General features: G+C 44.8%; 1 protein-coding gene across 2 annotated transcripts in view; it reads right to left on the bottom strand.

Annotated features, from left to right (window-relative positions):
* KIAA1210 (KIAA1210 ortholog) overlaps positions 1–10,065 on the bottom strand; it is an 80,174-nt gene extending 70,109 nt beyond the window's left edge. For both annotated transcript variants that reach the window (XM_081564396.1, XM_081564399.1), the window contains exon 1: positions 9,836–10,065. The gene's annotated coding sequence lies outside the window, so the exon portion shown is untranslated. The remainder of the gene's footprint in view (positions 1–9,835) is intronic.
* Between the last annotated feature and the right edge of the window lie 5,074 nt (positions 10,066–15,139).

The raw sequence follows: 15,139 nt of genomic DNA, 5'->3' as shown, positions 1-15,139 counted from the left end.
TAATGATCAAAGGATCAATCTAAGAAGAAGATATAACAATTATAAATATATATGCACCCAACATAGGAGCATCACAATATGTAAGGCAAATGCTAACAAGTATGAAAGGGGAAATTAACAATAACACAATAATAGTGGGAGACTTTAATACCCCACTCACACCTATGGATAGATCAACTAAACAGAAAATTAACAAGGAAACACAAACTTTAAATGATACAATAGACCAGCTAGATTTAATTGATATTTACAGGACATTTTACCACAAAACAATCAATTTCACCTTTTTCTCAAGTGCACATGGAAACTTCTCCAGAATAGATCACATCCTGGGCCATAAATCTAGCCTTGGTAAATTCAAAAAAATTGAAATCATTCCAAAAAAGTCAAATAAATAACCTAACTCTACACCTAAAGCAGTTGGAGAAGGAAGAAATGAAGAACCCCAGGGTTAGTATAAGGAAAGAAATTTTAAAAAATAGGGCAGAAATAAATGCAAAAGAAACAAAAGAGACCATAGCAAAAATCAACAAAACTGAAAGCTGGATTTTCGAGAAGATAAACAAAATTGACACGCCATTAGCCAGACTCATCAAGAAACAAAGGGAGAAGAATCAGATCAACAAAATTAGAAATGAAAATGGAGAGATCACAACAGACTACACCGAAATACAAAGGATCATAAGAGACTACTACCAACAGCTATATGCCAATAAAATGGACAACTTGGAAGAAATGGACAAATTCTTAGAAAAGTATAACTTTCCAAAACTGAACCAGGAAGAAATAGAAGATCTTAACAGACCCATCACAAGCACGGAAATTGAAACTGTAATCAGAAAGCTTCCAGCAAACAAAAGCCCAGGACCAGATGGCTGCACAGCTGAATTCTACCAAAAGTTTAGAGAAGAGCTAACACCTATCTTACTCAAACTCTTCCAGAAAATTGCAGAAGAAGGTAAACATATGATTATCTCAATAGATGCAGAAAAAGCCTTTGACAAAATTCAACATCCATTTATGATAAAAACCCTCCAGAAAGCAGGAATAGAAGGAACATACCTCAACATAATAAAAGCTATATATGACAAACCCACAGCAAACATTATCCTCGATGGTGAAAAATTGAAAGCATTTCCCCTTATGTCAGGAACAAGGCAAGGGTGCCCACTATCACCACTACTATTCAACATAGTTTTGGAAGTTTTGGCCACAGCAATCAGAGCTGAAAAAGAAATAAAAGGAATACAGATAGGAAAAGAAGAAGTAAAACTCTCACTGTTTGCAGATGACATGATCCTATACATAGAAAACCCTAAAGATTCTACCAGAAAATTACTAGAGCTAATCAATGAATATAGTAAAGTTGCAGGATATAAAATTAACACACAGAAATCCCTTGCATTCGTATACTCCAATAACGAGAAAACAGAAAGAGAAATTAAGGAAACAATACCATTCACCATTGCAACAAAAAGAATAAAATACTTAGGAATATATCTACCTAAAGAAACAAAAGACTTATATATAGAAAACTATAAAACACTGATGAAAGAAATCAAAGAGGACACAAACAGATGGAGAAATATACCTTGTTCATGGATTGGAAGAATTAATATAGTGAAAATGAGTATACTACCCAAAGCAATCTGTAGATTCAATGCAATCCCTATCAAGCTACCAATGGTACTTTTCACAGAACTAGAACAAATCATTTCACAATTTATATGGAAATATAAGAAACCTCGAATAGCCAAAGCAATCTTGAGAAAGAAGAATGGAACTGGAGGAATCAACCTGCCTGACTTCAGGCTCTACTACAAAGCCACAGTCATCAAGACAGTATGGTACTGGCACAAAGATAGAAATATAGATCAATGGAACAAAATAGAAAGCCCAGAGATAAACCCATGCACCTACGGACACCTTATCTTCGACAAAGGAGGCAAGAATATACAGTGGAGAAAAGACAATCTCTTTAACAAGTGGTGCTGGGAAAACTGGTCAACCACTTGTAAAAGAATGAAACTAGAACACTTTCTAACACCATACACAAAAATAAACTCAAAATGGATTAAAGATCTAAACGTAAGACCAGAAACTATCAAACTCCTAGAGGAAAACATAGGCAAAACACTCTCCGACATAAATCACAGCAGGATCCTCCATGACCCACCTCCCAGAATATTGGAAATAAAAGTAAAAAAAAAAACAAATACGACCTAATTAAAATTAAAAGCTTTTGCACAACAAAGGAAACTGTAAGCAAGGTGAAAAGACAGCCTTCAGAATGGGAGAAAATAATAGCAAACGAAGCAACAGACAAACAATTAATCTCAAAAATATACAAGCAACTCCTGCAGCTCAATTCCAGAAAAATAAACGACCCAATCAAGAAATGGGCCAAAGAACTAAACAGACATTTCTCCAAAGAAAACATACAGATGGCTAACAAACACATGAAAAGATGATCAACATCACTCATTATTAGAGAAATGCAAATCAAAACTACAATGAGGTACCATTTCACACCAGTCAGAATGGCTGCTATCCAAAAGTCTACAAGCAATAAATGCTGGAGAGGGTGTGGAGAAAAGGGAACCCTCTTACACTGTTGGTGGGAATGCAAACTAGTACAGCCACTATGGAGAACAGTGAGGAGATTCTTAAAAAACTGGGAATAGAACTGCCATATGACCCAGCAATCCCACTGCTGGGCATACACACCGAGGAAACCAGAATTGAAAGAGACACGTGTACCCCAATGTTCATTGCAGCACTGTTTACAATAGCCAGGACATGGAAGCAACCTTGATGTCTATCAGCAGACGAATGGATAAGGAAGCTGTGGTACATATACACAATGGAATATTACTCAGCCATTAAAAAGAATACATTCTAATCTGTTCTAATGAGGTGGATGAAACTGGAGCCTATTATACAGAGGGAAGTAAGCCAGAAAGAAAAACACCAATACAGTATACTAACGCATATATATGGAATTTAGTAAATCGGTAAAGATAATCCTGTATGTGAGACAGCAAAAGAGACACAGATGTATAGAACTGTATTTTGGACTCTATGGGAGAAGGCAAGGGCGGGATGATATGGGAGAATGGCATTGAAGCATGTAAATTATAATATGTGAAACGATCACCAGCCCAGGTTCGATGCATGATACAGGGTGCTTGGGGCTGGTGCACCAGGATGACCCAGAGGGATGAGATGGGGAAGGAGGTGGGAGGGGGGTTCTGGAAGGGGAACACATGTACACCCATGGCAGTTTCATGTTAATGTATGGCAAAACTAATACAATATTGTAAAGTAAAAAATAGATAAATAAATAATTTTTTAAAAAAAATTAAAAAATAAAGTAGAGTCCAATATAGAAGCCAACAGCCACATGGGACTATTTAACTTTAAATTCATTAAAGTGAAACAAAATTAAAAACTCAGTTCCTCGGTCACATTGGTTGCACTCCAAGTGCTCAGTAGCCATGTGTGGCTAGTGGGTATTGAATTGAATAGTACAGACAGGGGACATTACCATCAACACAGAAACTTCTATTGGATAGTGCTGGTCTAAGCACTTAAGGGTGCTTAGACCCTCCTCAGACTTCTACTTAAAATGTTATTCATTGAAGGCAAGGTTTCTCAGTCTTGAAACTACTGCCATTTGGGGCTGGAGAATTCGTTGTGGGGGCAGTCCTATGCACTTCAGGATGCCAAGTAGCATTCCTGGCCTCTACCCACTAGCTGTCAGCACAACTTCCCCCTTGTCCTGACAACAGAGCAAGTCTTCCGATATAACCAACCATCCCCTGGGGGAGCCAAAGTGCTCCCCACACCTCTGCTGAGAACCTCTGGGTTAAGGTTAGCATACATATTTGAAGCAATCCAATGGCAAATCTTATCACGACCTTACCTTAGCCTCCTGTAAACAAGCCATTTCACTGACACTCATTTTTTTCTAGTCAATCACCGTCTACAGTAATTTGCATTGAATGGGTTTAAGAGCTACTGAAGATTTCCTGAAAGAGGAAGACTATTTAAAGCAGCAGGATGAGCATGAAGATGCCAAGTGAGGATCACTGTGATGTACTGTATGATGAGTCCCTCCAATTTCCTCCCCATTAACTGTGACTATGAAGTTGTCAAGGCAGGATAAGGAACGAAGTGGTTAAAAAAGCTAACGGAGGGACCTCCCTGGTGGTCCACTGGTTAAGACCACTTTCCAATGCAGGGTGTGCGGGTTTGATCCCTGGGATAGGGGAGGAGCTAAGATCCCACATGCCTCAAAACTAAAAACAAACAAACAAAAATATAAAACAGAAGTAATATTATGACAAATTCGATAAAAACTTAAAAAAAAAATGGTCCACAGCAAAAAATAAAATAAAATAAAATCTTAAAAAAAAAAGAGCTAAAGGACTGTCAGCATAGAAAATCAATGAGGAAACAATAGGAGCAATCACATCACACACTGCCTTTTGGCTACTAACTTCCAGAAATAACAAAATGCTGTGTTATTTGAGAAACTGGTGAAAGAATCCCCAAAATTCTAAAGTTGGCCCAACAGAATATGGGCTTTCAAAGATTCAAAAGAAACTAGTGTAAACATTCCCGTACAAAATGCTGAAATTTTGCTTACTGATGAAATAATATTACTCTTCCACATTTTTCATACATGCCTAAGGAAGCTAAACCTCCCTACAACAAATGCAACATTCCTTAGAAAGCTGTGCTGTGCTTAGTTACTCAGTCGTGTCTGACTCTGCGATCCCATGGACTGTTGCCCACCAGGCTCCTCTGTCCACGGGGATTCTCCAGGCAAGAATACTGGAGTGGGTTGCCTTCCCTTCTCCAGGGGATCTTCCCCACCCAGGGAATGAACCTGGGTCTCCTGCATTGCAGGTGGATTCTTTACCAGCTGAGCTACCAGGGAAACCCTAGAAAGCTGCTAAAGACCAATGGGACCTGCCAACTGCATCCTCAGATAAATCTCCGAAAGCTTTGAAAGCCATTCTCTCCTAAATGAATTTTTGCAGAAAGTTAAATATTTTAACAATGTTCTAATCAAAGGAGACAAACTTTTGTTCAGCTGGTAAATATGGCAAGTAGTTTATTCAAGAACTTTCCAGAGATATGGCTTCCCCCAACCTCCCCAGCAGAGGGTGAGGCTGGGGATCTGGGGTGTCACCTCCTGGGTGGTCACCTGCCACCCCACAGCTCTCTTATCATGCTTACGAATGGATAGGGCCTCAGGCAGATGCCACAGAGTGAACACAGGTTAGCAAAATGCAACAGCCAGTCTGTACCCCTTGCCAGGGGAACTGGAGTTAATAGTTTTTCTTCTAAAACTAGAAGAAAAAAAATGGAAGAAGTGAAGAAGAGATGGAAGAAAAGTGCCACAGGGATCTCTAATGACCACATTGTTGTTGCTGTTGGGTCGCTCAGTTGTGTCCAACTCTATGTGACCCCCATGGACTGATAGTCCGCTAGGCCCCTCTGTCCATGAGATTCCTCAGGCAAGAATACTGTCGTGGGTTGCCATTCCCTTCTCCAGGGGATCTTCCTGACCCAGGGATGGAACCTGAGTCTCCTGCTTGGCAGGCAGATTCTTTACCACTGAGCCACCAAACTCTTAATAACAGTGAGGAGTGGAGGGTGGATCTGAGCTGGCAAGCTGAATGACTGCAGCTCCACAAACATTTCAGGAGGTTTCTGCTCATCCATATTTGCCTTCCCCAACTGGAAGGTCAAAGGGAGCTAGGCTTCATGTTCATCACAGCTCCCCGGGTGCCTGTCAGCCTCGGGTTCAGGAGAACAGGCTACAGGTAAGAGGGGGGACAGCCTGGAGATCATCAGCCACTGGAGGGACATGGGGGTGGGTTTCCTGTAGTACCTGGGTGCTCATGGTCAAGAAAGAATGCATGGGACTTCCCTGGTGGTCCAGTGGTTAAGAATCCACCTGTCAACGCAAGAGTTCCACATGCAATGGGGCAACTAAGCCCGTGAGCCACAACTATTGAGCCTGTGCTCTAGAGCCCATGAGTCACCACTACTGAAGGCCCATGTTTTAGGGCCCAGGCTCGGCAACAAGAGAAGCTACTGCAATGAGAAGCCTGTGCATCAAATGAAGAATAGCCTCTGCTCACTGCAACCAGAGAAAGCCCAAACACAGCAATGAAGACTTAGCATAGTCAAAAATAAATAAATTTTTAAAAAAGAGAATTCAGGGGCCCCCTGAATACCAACAACTGGAACTCATAAAGAGCTAACGTGTGACCTCTAATCTCAAATATAGCAGCCTCCACTGCTTTGGGGGACATCAGGGAAGTTTTGCAGCTGAGGGGAGAAGATGGACCCATCAATTACAATAGTTCTTCTCTGGTCGGGGGTCAGGGCTTGTGGCAGAAGCTTCCTGCATCCTGTCTGAGAGTAAGAGAAGCTGCCCAGCATGATGTGAGGCACTCAGCAACCTGCAAAGTCCTCCAGTTGAGCCCCGAGCATCAGAGTGACACAAATGCAGCCAGGTTGTATCGAAACGCACATTGTCAGGAGTGATCCATCCAGGCCCACTAACCGAGCATCCACTGGCCAGTCTGGCTAGGAGCTAGCCCCTGGGCCACAGGATGGCAGTGTGTTAGCCTAGAGGGGTCCACAACCTGGGACATCAGAGGCTGGGGGAGAAGGGCAAGGTGCAGGCCCAGAACACCCAGAGTGGGAAGGGGCTGAAATGGGAAATGGTTGTGACAGGAGAGACTGAGGTTGCCAAAACCCAAGCTGCTCTAGCTCACTATTTTGCTTTGGGCTGAATCAACCTCTGCGAGGGGTCACAGCATCATGATGCAGGCTTTTCATCCTTTGCTCAGAAGATGGTTTTTCCTCTTTCCCTGACTGTACATCTCTACACTGGAAGATAGGGTATCCAGGATTCTAATCTTACACTTGTCATTGACTGTGTGACCCAACTTTGGTGTCTGATTTTCTCACTCTTAAAATGAAAACCTTTTCACCCATTGCACCATCACAGGATCTTGTCTGGTTAAGAAAGGTCTTATACTTTTCCTCCACCTCCTCATGTACTTGCACAAAACAATCTCACATAATTCAAGATGCCTACTACTTTCTCCCTTTTACCAATAAGCACACCCACTGATCCCTTGATAATTCACTTGTCACCTGCTGTCATTCTGTGTCAATGAAAAGAACAGAACTTTTAGCTAGCTAGTAGCTAGCTATCTCAAGCAAGAGCTAGATCTAACAAGAACTGGTTTCTGAATTTAAACACCAAAATTGGTACCCTAGCAACTCACCTGGTTAGAGCGAGGGGCCAGTGGAGTTGGTGGCATGGAGCCATGCCTACAAGGATATGGATGGCTCTGAACATTTTTCTATCACTGGCCAAACAGCTCCAACTCATATCATAAATGTACCCACCTGTATAAAAAATCTAGAATGCAACTGTGATCTGCAGAGGAGACTGTGAACTAACCCTGTGTTTCTACTCAAATTCAACTTTCAAAGCCTATTGGGCTTCCTTGAAAGGGTGCCACCCTCCTAAGGTGGCCAAGTTGTGATTCTAGGAAACCCTCCTGTGGGGCATATGGAGGGAGGTGTGGAGAGTGACAGGAAACCCAAGACTCACAGGAGGACCAGTGAATGTTTCAGCAGCCCAATCTCCCTCCTGGTTTGTCTCACCCCCTAGCCCTTGAAAAAGCTCAGAAAAGGGACCCTAACACCACATCAAATAAATTGAAGACTGCATATTGTATAGGTTGGAAGAAATTTGGAAAATTAAGACAACTCAGAAAATGTAAGGTGATTTTCTCCACTCACCCAAATTCTGCTCTCTGTTGCCATTCATCTCATTTCCTTCTTCCAGTCCCCCCCTATTTCTCACCCCAGGCTCCTGTCCTCCTTTACCTTCTGTCCTAGGGAGCCTATGCCTCTCACCCCACCTCTGGCAAATTGCTGCTGACTAGGCTGACCACTCCCACAAAAGGCAAGCTTCTCAAGGGCATCTTGGTTCAGTCAACAACATTCCTTCAACGAATATCAGTGCCAGGCACTGTGCTTGCTTGGCTCCAGGAAGACAAAGCGTAAGTTTCTTCCACGATGCTCAGCACAAAACTTGCTACAGAGCAGGTGCACAGTCATTTTGAATGGTTCCTGAGTCTCCATAGGTCCTGTGAGGGACCCCAAGCTTCTTATTTATAGAAGCCTTAACTCCTTTATCTCCTCAAATGCTCTCTTATCATTTCTGCTGAGCCTTCAGCCCAGATTCCATAAATCATCAGATGAGCTCGGGCCTTTAACAGTGGCCACAGGAAGAAGCCATTTGGTCCACTAATCCCCCTTTTCCACCCCAAAGACCTCAGGCTGCATGGAAAGTGGACATTAGGATGAAGGGCCCCACATGTGTTTGCAAGCAGGAGGATCGAACAGAAGCCAGCACTGAGCCCCACGGAGGAAGGGCTTGCACACCCACCTGGGAGCAATAACAACACCGTTATCATCTTCTCCTACTGTAATGGTTGTCATCTCCCTCTTCCTCCTAAAGCCTCTGCCGTCTACCTGTCCGTGATCTGGTGCTACAGCGAGTACCACAGAGAAAGCTTTGTCATTTTCATGTCATCCATCTGAGGCCCTAGGCTGAGGGGACAACAGTGAGCCCAGGAGCTGGGGTGATAAAACAGTTGCAAGGATGCTTTTCAAGTTTCAAGAGGCCAGGTCCACTCCCCACTGAAAGAACAGGAGCATGCTCTGGTATCCATCCAGAGAAGCAGCAACAGAGGCAGCCAGCCTACCCACACCTCCATGCCTAAATCTCCCCTCTCGGGTGCCTCAAATGGAGTGCCACTAAAAGTCACATGGAATACCACTGTGGGCCTGCAGGCCAGAGGCCGCCAGTCGCTGTCCACACTGTGCCTTTCCATAAGGATAGAGGACTCCAGGGGCCAGGCGAAACACCCCACCACCATCCCTGCACCCCCCACCCCCCAGGCAACTCTGGACTATTGGAGACCTGCCATGAGTGAGGTGAGTTTCTGGCGTGGTTCTGGATTGTGAGAGCTGAGGGAGAAGAGTGTTAGCTTCCTGAATGAAAATGCAAAATAACTGCACACCCACTAATCAATCATATGACTAGATCCATTCTGCTTCTTCCTATTGTCACTGCATGAAAGACGCACACGTGACATCCATAAACACCTCCAGGAACACCTAGTGAGAATAAACTGCTTGGAGCTATCACCACGTCCAGTAACTGGGAGGCTGCGCCTTGTACAGCTGGGAACAGATTTCACAAATCAAGACGGCTCAGAAAATTTGAGGTGATTTTCTCCACTCACTCAAATTCCCGCTCTCTCTTTCCATCCCTCTCTCCTCCTTTCCTCTCCTCTCTCTCCCGACGGGAGCCCTAGCTCCCGGGTGACTCAGGTGAGCACAGCGGCGGGAGACGGGAAAGAGAAAGCCTGCAAGTGCAGCCCCACCCCGTCCCACCCGCTCCCACCCGCTCCGAAAGACCTCAGAGTCCTGGAAGCGCTCGCCGCGCGCCCGGACCACCACTTTCCCACGCGCGCACAGGCCCAGGTGCGCACACCTGCACGAGCCCTCCCAGGAGCGTCCTCCCCGACGCGAGTTCGAGCCCCGGAGGCGGCGCGTTCCCCTCCGCGCGCCCTCGGCTGCCTGGCAGTGGCTGGCCGTTCTTCGCGGCGGGTGGCGGGCGTCCGGGCTCCGGCGGGAAGAGGTGCCCGCACCAACGGCCAGCGCTGTGCTACTCCCCACTCCGTGCAGTCCAGTTGCAGCATTTACGGCGCCCACCACTTACTCTGCAGCCTTCAGGCAGTTGTAACACATAGACATGGTGCCTCCAAGGGAGCCAGAGGCCAGTTGTGCATCCTAACCGCTGGGCCGCTTAGGAGCCAGGGCTGGGGGCCTGCCCTTGGGGGCAGCTCTGTACGCCCGTGCTCATGGCCACGGAGCCGCAAACACATCAGCCAGCGCTGTCAGCGGACAGATAAAGTTTCTTCTGAGAGGCTTCTCGCTGTCTTCTGAAATGGGTCCAAAAAGGGCCGAGCTTGTTCCTTACATGGTTAGGAACTGTTAATTAACTCCCCTTTTCCTCTGCCTCCAACATCCCACAGCCACAGCATCCTTAGTGAAAGATACCAGATGCTCTTTCTTAGCCTCCCTGGGTTCCTGACGAGTGTAAGGAGTAAATTGGAGGGGAAGCCCTAAGGAGTTAGAGACTTTGACCCAGTCAGGGAAGGACACTCCACAGCTTTGGGGAGGAAATGGAAAGAAGTTGCTTTTTGGCATTTTAGATCTGCAGACTGAGGGGAGGGAGGGACAGAGGAAGGGAGAGAGAGGTGAAGCCTCAAAGGGACTCTGAATAGCAAGGGTGCAAGTCTTCTCATCTCAACCAAAACACTGTTTTTGACCCGTTTGTTCTTGTTTAACCCTAAGGAAAACCATTTACTCCCTAAGCAAGTCTGGGGTCACAAACACAAAGAGCAAAAATGTCTTTAATGTTGTGCGATCTCAAGTGATGCCCATGAGATAAAAGTCCCCACCAAAAAGTGCATATACCCAGTGGATCCCAGTTATATCATGGCTTAGTGGATTCAGAAATACTTGCTGATCAGATTGTGCCTGCCCCAAACCAAAAGGTCTGGAGAGAGCCCCAATGTGTGACCTAACGCTGGCTACCTGGAAAGTCCAGGAGGGTATCTCTCCCAATCCCAGTTCTGTGAAGGGATGTCTCTGTCCTGGCATCAGAGACGCAGAGATCCACAAGATTTTCACTTGTGAAGTGGCTAGTGAAAGCATGAAAAGCTAAGCAAGTGCAGACGAGGGTTTTTAGCTTCTTAAAATTACTGAGCGAAATTAAGAATTTGTAAAAGGTCAAGATATCTCCTGGGCCTGCATTCAGGGAGGTCAGTAAGCACCGCAGGATTGGGGCAAATCTGATAGTCTGTCTAAATCTGGCTTCCCTAAATAGAGAGAAGAAAGCCAGGTCAGAGTCCCTCAGGGGCTTTTGGTTGATCTGTAGCACCGGGCCTGCTTTCTCCTTCAGTCTGCAGTGGGCAATACCCTGCTTCTGGAATGTCACTGGGTGAGCAGGGGAGCGCATGGAACCCTTTCTTCTTAACATAACTAACCAAGGACTAGATCTACTTAATATATTGTAGATACTGAATCCTGATCTGTGGCTAACATGTCTAGCTAGAATTCCTTTTTAGCTGGAATTTGTGGTCAGTTCTCTGTTATTCATATGTGGCTTACCCACTTTGGGGATTTTCTGCTATTGTGTTTTCATCAAAGAACAACTTCTGGGGTAGCTACCCCAGTTGTAATGTCAGTGGGTGGTTGAGAAAGACCAATTTTAAGATTGGCCAGAGAAGAAGCTAATTAGGAAGGCAAATCTGTATCATTCCCCTCCCACCCAAATAGAACACACTCCAAACTTTGGTTTTTTGGACTTTGGTTTTTTGATTATGCATGCTTTGCGGTTATTTGGCCAGCTCCTTTCTTCCGTTGCTATGGATAATTAGGAGGAGAAAGTCCATGGAAAATCCATCCTGTAATTCCCAGACTGCACTGATGGCTCTTTATGCTGAACTCTCACAGAACTCGCTGTTCATGCTCTGGAGTCAGAGCTGGGGTCAAGTCCTAACTCTGGCTAAGTTTCTGAGGTGTAATAACTGTTTTGTCATTTTGTGGGAAAGTGTCTTTTGTTCTTAGGAGATTCATGCTGAAGTATTTAGAAGTGAAGAAGAATGATGTCTGCAATTTATGCTAAAATAGTTCAGAAAAAAATATGTAGGGATGTGTGTGTGTGTATGTATAAGATAGAGACAGAAAAAGGGGATGATAAAGCAAAAGGTGATAAAATGTTAACAGTTGGTGAATCTAGGTGAAGCAGTATGAATATTATACTATTCTTTCCACTTTCCAGTAGCTTTGAGGTGTCTTCAAAGTTAAAAGTTGGGAACAAAATCTTAGCTCTGCCTGCTTTTATGAAATGTGTAGCAGCAAATTATTTACTCTTTGCAAATCTGAGTTCCCTCAGCTCTACAATGGAGATATTCAATAGAGCCTATGTCATAGGGTTGTTAAAAGGATTAAAATGAGATAACGAATGTAATGCCATAAGCATGGTGTACATTCCTTAGGGAGGTCTCAATAACTGAGTGGAATTGCTATTATCATGCTGTGGTCATTTAACATTTGGTTATATACTGTTTTTTTAAATTGTCCTTAAGGTGTTTCAAATGCATGTATCCTGTTTCTTTAACTTTGATTTAAGTCTTCGGAGGGTAAGATGCATTTCTTACATTTTTTCTTGTATCTACCATTGCAGCTGGCACAGCACTTTGTGAGTCATAGATAGCAAACAGAATGCTTTGTTGAATTGGCTTAGAGGTTACTGTTCTGTGGGATCTATGGTCAGTCATAAAATTGACTTGAAAATGATCACACGCCCAAAGGCATGTTGTTTATGACAGACCAATAGAAGAGAATGGTAGCATGCCATGGTGGGAGCTGAGTAAGAAGATACAACTATAAAAACAACAATTTGGGAAATAGGTGTCTTTTTAAGGCTTAAAATTGAAGGTAGATACCTTCATGCATATCCAGTCTTTGGGGGAAAGTGTCACCTTTTGTAAATACCAGGAAGATATGCATTCTATTACTTGGCTTTCAGGATAGGGATGATTTCTGCTAAGCAAGGTGGGCACATCTTTATGATGCCAGGTCAATAAGACACATTTCCAGGGGTAGCAGGGCACAACTGCTCCCTCCCCACCAAAAAGGGGTACAAACACTGCAAGTGACTCCCCCAGTTCTTAGGTAAATGCCTCCATTGCTTTGGGGGGGAATCTGAGCTTCCTGACTCTAATCAGTGATTCCAGTGAGTCTAAAATATGATGGGTACATTCCTGGAAACCTTCAGGATGGACTTTAAAATCAGGCCAAGACTTTTAAGCATCTTGCTCTTGAAAAAAAAAATCTGTAATCACTAAGGCCTTAAATAGAGAATAGTGAGACTCACTCACTTCTGAGCAGATGCAAACCATCAGAAGGTTCCTCTCAGTCCCTGTGGCTTGTGGCTTCTGTCTCCCCCTTGCTCTTTCTCTCTTCCCTTTGTCTATTTTCTGTGTCTCACTGAATATGTTCCCACTAAGACTGGCAAAGAAATGGTGAGTTTATGGGTTGGGAAAGAGAAATACAAAGCAGTTTAGAGTCTGAGTCCACATGACCTTGCTGACCACAGCAGCTCGATGGAGTGACACCTCAGAAAGCCTGGGAGGATAAGCTAAAGAGCTGACTTATGGCTTCTATGGAGCCATCCACCCGGACATCCGAGTGCCTTCATAAAATCTGCCCTCACAACACCCTAGGGAGTCTGGGGGCAGGTGAGATTCAGGAATTAAAGACTAACAGAGCCAGAGCTATCTCTAAGGGAGATGAACAGAGGGAAACTACACTTGGTGGAGCAGGGACCTCCCCGAGTCCCCAACATTTTTAAACAGGTTCAAGTCGGATGCAAATTCACATTCAGGGCAGAGCTGGTAGGGATGGGGAGGGGCAAGCCAGAAAGATACTATGATGGGAGTTGCGAGGGGAAAGGATGCCTCCCTGGAATTGGAGGGCTGAAAGGGAGCCATGCTTACATAATGATGCTTACAAAGCCATTGGCTAATGATAGACCACAGTCAACTTCTTCCTTCAAATACTCGTCCACTTTCCCTCCCCCTTGCCTTCCTTCTCCCATCAGGCAGTTTTCAGAGTCACTGAATATCTCCTTCCTTCTCTCGACACCTCGGATTGGTGGAGGGGATAATTGAGAAAGTCACCATCACTTGCCATACTCCAGATCTGGAGGAAGTGTGTACTGTATAGAATGTTTAGAATGTAGTTTTATTGCTTTCAGGTTCTGTATCCAATAACACAAACTTGTCTCCAGGTGTGGTCCTAGCTGACCCGCCTGGCTAAGTGGAGATGAGAAGAGTTTGTAAACAGACCCTTTGTGAAATGTTTATAAACGCACACCCATCCATCTGCCTGCCTGCTTGATCTGCCTGTGTTTCAGATTTTCCCTTTCCTGAGTGGAAACTGGAGCTCAGATGGGGCCAACGGTGTTGGGAGCAAAGCTGCCAGGAAGTGGGAGACCCTTTCCAGTTTCTTACTGGATGCCTTCATTTCCTTTCTCCTGACTGTGTGAAAACGCTAGAATGACCCCTCTTCACTCCCCCCAGCTCCCTAGCCCTCAAGCCTGAGGATGCAGCAGTGCTCAGGAAAGAGAAGGAATCCAATCTTCTTTTCCCTCATTTCCCTTGTGGCCAAAATAATGACCTCCAACCTGAAAATCACAAGGAAAGCAAAAGCACACACATTTATCACTCACACTTTCGTGAGCCCGGAGCTGGGAGGTGTGAGGCACCTGGCTGCCACCTCCGGAATCAGAAGCACTGCCAAATTGCACCTCCCCCACAAGCATTATGGTCCAGAGCCTGCAGCCCCCTTCCACCCCGCCGTCAGCCCAGAGATGCCACCTCCACTGGAGGAAGGAGACTTGCTTGGCACAGAAAGTGGGGTTTTCACCACCTAGTCAGGCAGGGAACTGTTTTGGCTTCCTTGCCCAGGCAGCTGAGAAGAAAGCGACCCCCCGGTCTGGAATCAGTGATTCACACAGGCCAACCCAAACGGCCTCCTGCTGTCATTTTATTTCCTTCATTACTTAACATCCTGGAAAAGGGGGTTCCTAACCCTTCCCTCCTAGGTCCCTGGCATCCTGAGTTGAATGACTGGTCGGTGCGACAAGTAAAGGCATGTAGCCAGGGCAGCTGGCCTCCAAGGACTCCCAAGAAAGAAAGAAAAAGTGGTTGAAAAATTCTAACAGCACACAAAGGTATAAAATGATGAAACTTGCAAGCCCCTCTCTGCCCTTCATTCTCAGCAAGTCCATATCCTACTTCTTGGATTCCTTCTTGCATATATGGTTTTGGTTCGTTTTATTTACAAAAACAAAAAGCAAACAAACACACAAAAATGAATCATGCTCTATCCTGGTTTTTCATCTTTTTCCCACCTGGTAAGCAATCTTGGGGGGCTTCCCAGGTGCTAC

This window comes from Giraffa tippelskirchi, chromosome X, assembly GCF_054371585.1.
Source record: "Giraffa tippelskirchi isolate mGirTip1 chromosome X, T2T-mGirTip1v1.2.pri, whole genome shotgun sequence".
In the NCBI taxonomy this organism is placed as follows: domain Eukaryota; kingdom Metazoa; phylum Chordata; class Mammalia; order Artiodactyla; family Giraffidae; genus Giraffa; species Giraffa tippelskirchi.
Note: the sequence above shows the minus strand (reverse complement) of the source record. Positions and strands in the feature narration are given on the sequence as shown.